Source organism: Lolium rigidum, chromosome 3 (assembly GCF_022539505.1).
Source record: "Lolium rigidum isolate FL_2022 chromosome 3, APGP_CSIRO_Lrig_0.1, whole genome shotgun sequence".
Lineage (NCBI taxonomy): Eukaryota > Viridiplantae > Streptophyta > Magnoliopsida > Poales > Poaceae > Lolium > Lolium rigidum.
Genome location: NC_061510.1, coordinates 361,600,053 through 361,610,235, shown reverse-complemented (window position 1 = coordinate 361,610,235; position 10,183 = coordinate 361,600,053).

Below are 10,183 nucleotides of genomic sequence, written 5' to 3'. Positions count from 1 at the left end.
AATGACAGATAATTATGTCCGCAAGATTTTGACAAGGAAAAGAATAAATGTTCTATGCTTTCTTTCTCGGAGCATAGAAGCGAAATTTCATCAGGTGTCGTTTGCCTTGATTTCATAACTTCCACTCTTTGCAAAGGTATCTTGGAAACATCCTTTACTGCCAACTGCATGTGCTCTCGCAACTTCATAGAAGATTTCAAAGGCTGTGCAATTACTTTCTATGGACACCGGCCACTTGGGTGCAGTTACATATCTTAGGTAAAATAAAGCCAGTCAATAGGCTTGTATACATAGTTTAGAGGGGAAAACAGTTTTCCCTGACAAAATTGAGTACAAGAAACACATACAAATGCACCATATTCTCACACAACCACATGAGTACACACGTGTCTGCACGCGTTTCCCACAAGTGTTAGTAGGAAAATAACACATGGGCAAGTTGAACAATCACTAGTTCACTACACACACCACACCTTGACAATATCGAACGCGGATTAGGTTGCTAGGAAGAAAAGAAAACGACCAAACTAAACTCTCCTTCGATTCTTCTCTCGAGAAAGGGTTTTCGCTTTTCAGCAACAACCAGCGAAGGCCTCAAAAGGTAAAACCCGACTAACTCAGGATAGCACACCAGGAGTCCAGGATGAGCTTCGAAGAAGCTAGTGCAGGGTGAGCTGACTGCAGCACTGACTGCAAAAGTCCTCCTTGTGTGCTGACTTTCTCACTGGCTGATTAGACAGGTCACTAGTAGCACTAATTACCTCAAGTCCTCAACAGCCACATGGAATCGGATCTTCTAATATTGATCTTCCAGATTCGTTTGTTTACACCCAGCCGACACGACACAACTGGCTAGGTTTCTCCCTTGACTAGTACAGCTAGTAAGACATCCTAATTAATCTTCTGAACATATACGCCGTACTAAAAAGGGACTTGGGCGATAGATTAGTCTACCGACAAATACAGGCATGCAACCAGTCAGGCTCCGACTTGCCGGGAGTTTGCAGGCAGCGAAAGTTCATGGCCAAATGGGTGGCTCTTTTCGATTTGTTCTACTGCAAGGTTTCATGCCATGCATCCACGATATACTAGCCGGAACCTGCTCACCCAGCTCATTGTTTGAGTCTTTTTTTTTTCGACTGCTGCTGGATTATTTGCTCGCTAGATACCACCTAGTTTTGCATCAAGTGTTGTAATCATTGCCACTAACTAAGCTGTGACCGAAGATTGCCATGATGCCATGCATGTACATCCGTGTCCTTCGTTCCATAATTTTTGTCGTAGATTTGGATGTATTTAGACACAAATGTACTCCCTTTGTTCCATAATTCTTATCATAGATTTGAATGTGTCCAGTTAGCACACAGATCTTCATTTGATCATGAATCGCATCGTAGCTACCTGCCGTGACACAGATACATTCCCTCGTTCAATTTGACTGGTAAGTACAGCGAGCCAGGAGCTTAGACTAGCAAAAGAGCCACATGCATATGACCAATCTCAACCTCATCACTAGGTCACATCTTCCATACCTAGAAAGGTAAAGGCGAAGAGCTAGAACAATTCCAAACTAGCAGATAACCTCGGCAACCTAGCTAGTTGGGCCATTGACCAATATATGATACCCTAAACCATTTTCATGTTGGTCCTTCTAGTACTAACACAGTGCAAATTAAGATCGCGCTCTAGTGGATCACCATGTCGGACTAGTCGCCATTCTAACAGGCGTTCGTACAACACACTAATAGTACTTTCTTTTTACCAAAAGGAAATGTAGGCAAAGGCCTCGGCTTCTGCATCACTGATGCACAGATCAATTTTTATTGCCAAGTTATCGCAGGTTCAAATATCAAAGAAAATAGGGAAATAATTAGACGCACACATGCCCCATCAGGCACACGAGCGAACACGGGAATACACTTGTACAATACTTACTTTTATTGTACATTACTGATCATATTTCTAAACCATCAGTCAAACCGGTTGAACAAAGCCCATGCAACCAAAGAAAGAAAACTGATTTGGAGGGAAGAAAACCTGATTGGAACGCATGTGCATATAGCGCGGAAATATCGCAATCGTGTTGGATCGCATCATATGTGCCTAATTTTTTTCTCACCTAACAAAACTTGACTATTGGAAATTACGGATTAAAAGGGGAATCATGCATCCATAATTTTCTGGTGGAGGATTTACTTGACCGACATAGATGACCTAATTTCCCTAGACATTCTTAAAGCGCTGCAAATTCCGCCAGTCACAACCACAAGCTAGCTACTTTAGGCTGGCTATAGTGGGGAGTTCTAATGCTGAAGAGACTAGATGGGTCTTCGAAGAAACGATACACAACACATAACATAACGTGCGGTATTCTTCTCACATATATCTGGATCTCATACTCGAAGAGATCAATTACAATATAACAGATTTGGTTAGGGTCAATCTATTCCTAAATACGAGGAACTACCTAATGCGTAACGGTTATATAGTCTTTCTAAAAGAAACATACGGAAGCTAAAAGCACCACTAAATATTAAGATCTTTATGTGATTTGTACATTAAGTAATTTACAAAAGATAGGCTCACTAAGCATAATTGGAATGGTTGTAAAATATATGCCTTTCGTGACTATGAAGAGTCTATTAACCATTTATTTTTCGCTTGTCCCTTTGGTCGTCTTAATTGGAGAGTAGTCCATTTTACTTTTGAAATTCCTTCACCTACCAATGTCACGAATATGTCCGAAATTTGGTTTCATGGAATGGAGAAACAATCTAAAGCTCGAATTTGTGTAGGCGTGTGTGCTTTAATTTGGCCTATCTAGAATTGTAGAAACAATTAGTCTTTAAAAGAGGTGGAACTGATCATATTTTACAGATTATCTGTATAAATAGTCATTGGATCCAAGAATGGTCTTACCTCTTACCGGAGACGCAACACATGCCTATGAATTCTGGATGCAGCCGCCTGAAAATATTTGCTCCGACTATCCAGAACGAGGGTGCTGGCGACTTTCTAGAATTCGTTGGTTGTAAACTGCTGAAATTTTAAATAATGCAACAAATAGATGTATGCATCGATTGATGCATAGGCGGAGATTTCGCTCCTAATTTGGAAGAAAAAAAGTACTATAACTGAACATGGCACACCTTGTCACTACTGTACCAACTACTTAGTTCAGGTTGTCAGATAAGCGGGTCTCCTTTTCCGATTCTTCTCATCGAGCAAGGGTTTTCGCTTTTAGCAACAACGAGGGAAAGCTTCAAAAGTGACCTCGACTACACAGGAGCCAGGAAAGTAAAACAGATTGATCTTCGAAGAAGCTAGTTGCAAAAGTCCTACAAGTGAGCTGACTGCAAAAGTCCTCCTTGTGTGCTGACTTCCATACTGGTGGATTAGACGAGTCCAGAAGTAGCAGTAATTACCTCAACAGCCGCATACTATATGGGATCGGATCTTCTGATGTTGATCTTCCGGATGTGCTTGTTTACACCCAGCAGATACGACACAACTAGCTAGCTAGGTTTCTCTCTTGACTAAGAGCATGTCTAACAGACTCTTAAAAGGACCAAATTCGTAAAATAACCACCGAAATACGGGGTAGGGCTCTACCCGGCCGTCTAGCAGACCCCGTAAAATAGGTCCCCGCGTTGGGTTTTTTTTTCAGTTTGGACTAGGGGCCGGCTTCTGGCCCTTTACTTGTGTGGAGCGGGAAAGGAAATACGCAAACCCACCATCTCATTTCAGCAGCCAGGGCGCGCGGATATTTCAGTTTTCCCACCCGTTTTCCCCCGCGTCGCTGTCGTAGCCACCCGCGCACCGCCGCCGGAAACCTTCAGATCCGGCCCCCTCCGCCGCCCGCCGAGCCGCGTCGCGCTGCGTCCACGCCCGTCGCACCCCCGCCGGAGATCCGCGTCCCTCCGCGCACGCCACCGCACCCCCACCGCGCTCTCCTCCGCCGTTTTTGCCGGTGAGTACTCCACCGCGTTCCTCTTCGTTTTCGCCAGTACAATCGACGTGTTTGGAGGTTGATCTATGCTTCACGGTGGTAGATGACTTCGGAGGATGTGCATATGGAGGATTTGGTGGATTCGTCGACCGATTGGTCCTCGTCGGATTCCGATGATTCGGACCTCGAAGAGCTGCTGAACGACGACGACACGGAGATGATGCTGCTCCTGTTCGGCATGAAGCACATGGAGGACCACGCCAACCTGCTGGATCAGAGAAAATGGTCCACTATGGGGCGTATGTGCATTCCGCGGAGCTGCGCACTCGGCCACGAACAACTGATGCAAGATTATTTTGCCGAGGTACCGACCTATCCTCCCCGCCTCTTCCGTAGAAGGTATCGAATGCGTAGGACTTTGTTCGAGAGAATCGTCAGAGATTGCGAGGCAAATTGCGATTACTTCAAGCAAAGGAGGAACGTTGCCCATGTCATGGGATTTAGCCCATTTCAGAAAATATCAGCCGCCATGAGGGTGAGTGCATACGGTATCCCAGCAGACTATACCGATGAGTACCTTCGCATTGATGTACAAACAACCATGTATTGCGTGCGTATATTTACCAAGATGGTGATCAAGTTGTATTGGGAGATGTATCTCCGAGCTCCAGATGAGCAAGATACGAAAAGGCTCATGGAGATCAATGAAAAGAGGGGGTGGCCGGGCATGCTTGGTAGTCTGGATTGCATGCATTGGACATGGAAAAATTATCCAAAAGCATGACATGGAATGTATTGTGGCAAAATCCGTGATGCTACCATTGTTCTTGAAACTGTGGCCTCGCAAGACTTATGGATTTGGCACACTTTTTTGGACTGCCGGGGACACTCAACGACATCAACGTCTTGAATAGATCCTCATTATTTGCAATACTAGTTAAGGGTGAAGCTCCAACTTGTAACTACAAAATTATGAACAATGAGTACACCATGGGATACTATCTCACAGATGGTATTTACCATAACTATGCAACTCTTGTCAAGTCTATTAAAGAGAAAAAGGACAAGGCTTTGATAAGAAAAGAAGCTTGCTTCACCAAAAATCAAGAGGCATGCCGCAAGGACATTGAGAGAGCTTTTGGTGGTTTGCAAGCAAAGTTTGCCATTGTCCGGGGTCCTGCAAGGTTTTGGGACAATGAAACTCTTGTTGAAATTATGACATGTTGTGTGATTCTTCACAACATGATTATTGAAGATGAGAGAGAGTTGAACTTGCCATATTTCTATGACAATGTTGGCACCCGAGTGCAGCCCCAGCGGAACCATGATCGGATTGAAGCTTTTCTTGCAGCGCATCGCATCATTGAAAATACCGAGACTCATCACCAGCTCACCCAAGATCTGATTGATCACCACTGGCAGTTGTCAATGAGTTTTTACATTCATTTCCTATTGTTGTATGTGTGAAACAGTTATCTTGATTGTTTCATTGCGGGAACATTTGTTATTCGTTTAATTCTTCCATTAGAACATTTGTTGGCAGTTTCGAAAAATATTATTGTAATAATTATGACCATTATTGTGTGATTTAAAACTTTTATTCAATGTGAATGTTGTGTAATATTCAATTTGTCAAAAACTCTGTTTTGAGGGTTTGAAAACTCATCCGAGCTACCGGACCCTATATCCCCACTCCGTAAAACAGAATAGATCTGCTAGCTCGGACGAGTTTTCGGCTGGTGAAAAGTGAATATAGGACCCTCTACTCACGTTTACGGGGTAAAAAAATAGAGGATCCGTTAGATATGCTCTAATAAGATATCATAATCTTCTCAGCATAAAAAAGGACTTGGTTGATTGATTAGTCTACCGACAAATACTAGTCACGATCCAACTTGTGCACTACGTCGTGCGCCAATTACGTACTGTTCAAGGCCGGCCGGGAGTTTGTGCAGCGAAAAATAACCGAGAAATGGCCAAATGGGTGGCTCTTTCCGATTTGTTCTAGTGCCAGGTGCCAGGTGAACGGGAAAATGTGCATTCCAATTCAGCTGCCGATGCAACGGGTTTTCATCATGCCATCCACGATCGATGCTAGCCGGAATTACCTGCTCACCCAGCTCACGCGGTTTGTGTGCAGATATTATTCTGCTGCATTATTTGCTCACCAGATACCACCTAGTCTTGCATCAAGTGTTGCGCTCTTCGCCATTAACTAAGCTCTGACCTGAGGTTGCGATGATACCACGTACATCTGATGTAACTCCTAGCACACAGATCTTCTCAATCGCATCAAAGCTAACTGCCCTGACAGAGACACATTTCGTCATTCGATTTGACTAAGTAAAGCGAGTAGCTTAGCTTAGCAAAAACGGCACATACACACATGACCAATATCGACCTCATCACTAGGTCACATCTTCCATACTACCTAGGAGGGTAAAGGCGATGAGCTAGAAGATATCCAGAATAACCATTGACCCATATGAACCTAAACCTTTTTCTTGGTCCGGCTGGTCCATGTCGATGGAGTACATTCCAAGTGCGTCCGTCCTTCTAATGCTAACATGTGCTAATTAAGATCGTGCTATAGTGGATCACCGTGCAGGATCAGTTGCTATTCGCCGCTGAAACGATGGAAGGGTATGGTTACTCGATGCAACCGGATGCTAGTGGTTGCTCATGACTTCTTTTTCCAATCTCGAAAAAATAAACTTCTTTTTCCGGGCTGGATAGCGATATATTAATAGAATTACAAATGGATAGGCTGTTTTTATGTTGCATTTTTTTATGGTTGATTCATGTGTCGACCTTAGCATTTCCGTGAGTGTATTTTTGAATCTTTTGTAAACTGGTATGGTATGTTTTGTTAAATAAAGATAGCCGTGTGCATTTATTAATGCAGAGGCTGGGACGATACTCCCATATCTTAAAGAAAAACTAAGTCTTTCTGCTTCACAAATGCCTACGGATGGACTTTTTTTCGGAAAAGGAAGCAAAACCCTCAGCTTCTTCATCTATTGATGAATACAACTACTTTTATTGCAAAATAATCAGATAAAACAGGAAAATTAACCAAGTGTATGCAGGTTCCATCAGTTATATGTAAGGAGTAGAAATAAATACACAATTGCACTTATACAAATCTGGTCTTATTTTTAAACCTCCTGTCAAACCGGTTGAACAAAGCCCTTGCGATCATCTACACTAAAGAAAAAATATTGATTCGAATGAAAGGAAACCCGGTTGAAACACATGTACATGTAGGCTATAGCGCGGAAATATTACAATCCTTGGATCGCATTGCATGTGCCTAAAAAAAATGAGCTCCCACCTAAAGAAACTTGAGGGCTCGAAATTACGGATTAAAAGAGGCATCGTGCATCCATAATCTGCTGAATGCTGATGGTGGATGTACTTGACTCACATAGACGACCTAACTTCCCTAGACATTCTTAAAGCGCGCGCTGCAAATTCCGTCATCCACATGCATGGTACTAGCTAGCTTATGCAAGAACCAGAACGAAACATGATATGGGGTGGCCCGATCTTCTCAGTAAGCAACGGTGGTGATGATGATCACGGGGTGATGGCAGCGGAGAAACACGACGATGAAGTGGATGACAACTTGTATGACGCAACGAGATCTCTCGATTGGTCCCTGTCGCCAATGCAACAGCTCTCAACCCTGCAAGATATTCGCAACTCCACACACTTGCGCACGTAGCCGCCGACCACGAAGCGGTAAGTTGCAACCGTCTAATTCCCAATGGAACAACAGATCACACAAGACTTTTTCAGGATCTACACAATATGAAGCAATATGGTGTAGGGATTCAATAGTTTTGCTAGAGCAAACAACTAAGAACTAGGATTTATCTTAAACGTGGTCTAAAGCAGCTAGGGGGCGTCCTGGGCACTTATATAGGTGTCCGGGACGAGTTCTGGTCGAAAAGATACAAGAATAACCGACCCGTGAATAGATCTGGTCGAGACAGACTCGGACTGGTCCGGTCTGGAATCTGGTCAACCGGGCTGTGGACCGGGCGGGCCGGTCTGTGGTCCGGTCAACCGGGCGGCAATCGGGAAACTGCGAAGTTTCCGGTTTCTGCCCGGTACGATGCACTCCCTCCGGTTGGCGGCCGGTTGACCGGGCCATGGACCGGGCGGCCCGGCGTGGGGGCCGGTCTGACCGGGCGCTGGACCGGCCTGGACTTCTTCTTCTCCTCTCGCGCATTCCTCCCGCTCCTCCCTCGCGCGTCCATGAGATATCTTCATGTCCAGCTCCTTGTCCAGCTTCACGTCCAGCTGCTCCTCTCCTCCTCGTGCGATGCTTGTCTCCTCTTCATACCTGATGATACATAAGTAATAGGACTTAGGTAGTATAAAGTTCTCATCAATCAAGGTATCGTTTAGGAACAAGTTCACCTGTTGTTTAAGTAGCTTCGCACGAGCTCGTGTCATTAGTCCAATCCTGACTTCATTGGACTTGAGCTTCACAGCAGGTTCATCTTCAGTTGGTAATGACAGAGGTAGTAGTGAGGTAGGGATGTCCTCATCATCTCCCCCCCCCCCCCTTCAAAAGGCGTCGACCCCAACGCTCCAAGGTCTTCTCCGTCATATGGTGTCAAATCAGCAACATTGAAAGAATTACTGACACCAAACTCATCCTCTGGAAGATCTATCGAGTATGCATTATCATTGATCTTGGCAAGCACTTTGTAAGGACCAGCACCACGAGGCTTCAACTTAGACTTCCTCAGCTTCGGGAACCTATCCTTGCGAAAATGTACCCGCACCATATCACCAGGCTTGAACAACATCTCTTTGCGCTTCTTGTTCATCCTTGCAGCATTGCTCTTGCCTTTCTTCTCTATCAACTCTTTAGTCTTCACATGGATCTTACGCACAAAATCTGCCCTCTTGGATGCCTCCATATTAACTCTCTCATGTATGGGCAAAGGCAACAAGTCAAGTGGAGTAATGGGTTTAAAACCATACACCACCTCAACAGGACACAGCTCCGTGGTAGAATGTACCGCCCTGTTGTAAGCAAACTCTACATGCGGCAAACACTCTTCCCACCCCTTCAGGTTCTTCTTGATCATGGATCTCAACAGTTGTGACAAGGTTCGATTCACCACCTCGGCTTGACCATCGGTTTGGGGATGACAAGTAGTACCGAACAAGTAGCTTCGTCCCTAGCTTTCCCCAAAGTGTCTTCCAGAAGTAGCTCATGAACTTCACATCACGATCAGAAACAATAGTCTTCGGGACTCCATGTAGTCGAACAATCTCCCTGAAAAACAGGTTAGCAATATGCGACGCATCGTCGCTCTTGTGGCAGGCAATAAAGTGGGACATCTTAGAAAATCTATCCACGACCACAAATATAGAATCATGGCCTCTCTTAGTACGCGGCAAACCCAACACAAAATTCATACTAATATCCTCCCATGGGGTAGTAGGTGCCGGTAAAGGAGTATACAAACTGTGAGGCTTCAGCTTGGACTTAGATTTGTTGCAAGTAATGCATCTCCTCACATATCTATCCACGTCCCGCCTCATCTTTGGCCAATAAAAGTGGTCAGCTAGCATGAGTAACGTCTTCTCACGCCCAAAGTGACCCATCAAACCTCCAGCATGTGATTCCTGCAATAAGAGCAAAACGCACAGACGATTCTGGAACACATAGTTTGTTAGCTCTAAACAAGAACCCATCGTGTATGTGATACTTTTCCCATGCTTTACCCATAACACACAAGCGGTACGGTTCAGCAAAATCATGATCAGTCGCATATAAATCACATAACACCTCTAATCCAGGAATTTTAACATCAAGATGGGTTAATAGCATAGTCTTCCTAGATAGAGCATCGGCAACAATATTATCTTTTCCCTTCTTATGCTTAATAATGTATGGAAAAGACTCAATGAACTCAACCCACTTAGCAAGACGCCTATGCAAAGTAGATTGGGCTTTCAGATATTTCAAAGCTTCATGATCAGAATGTATGATAAATTCTTTTGGCCACAAATAATGTTGCCAAACCTCAAGAACTCTAATTAAAGCATACAATTTTTTATCATAGATTGGATAGTTCAACTTAGCACCAGAAAGTTTCTCAGAAAAATATGCAATTGGGCGACCTTCTTGCATCAACACACCACCAATTCCAATACCACTAGCATCACATTCAATCTCAAATTGCTTATTGAAATCAAGAAGTGCAA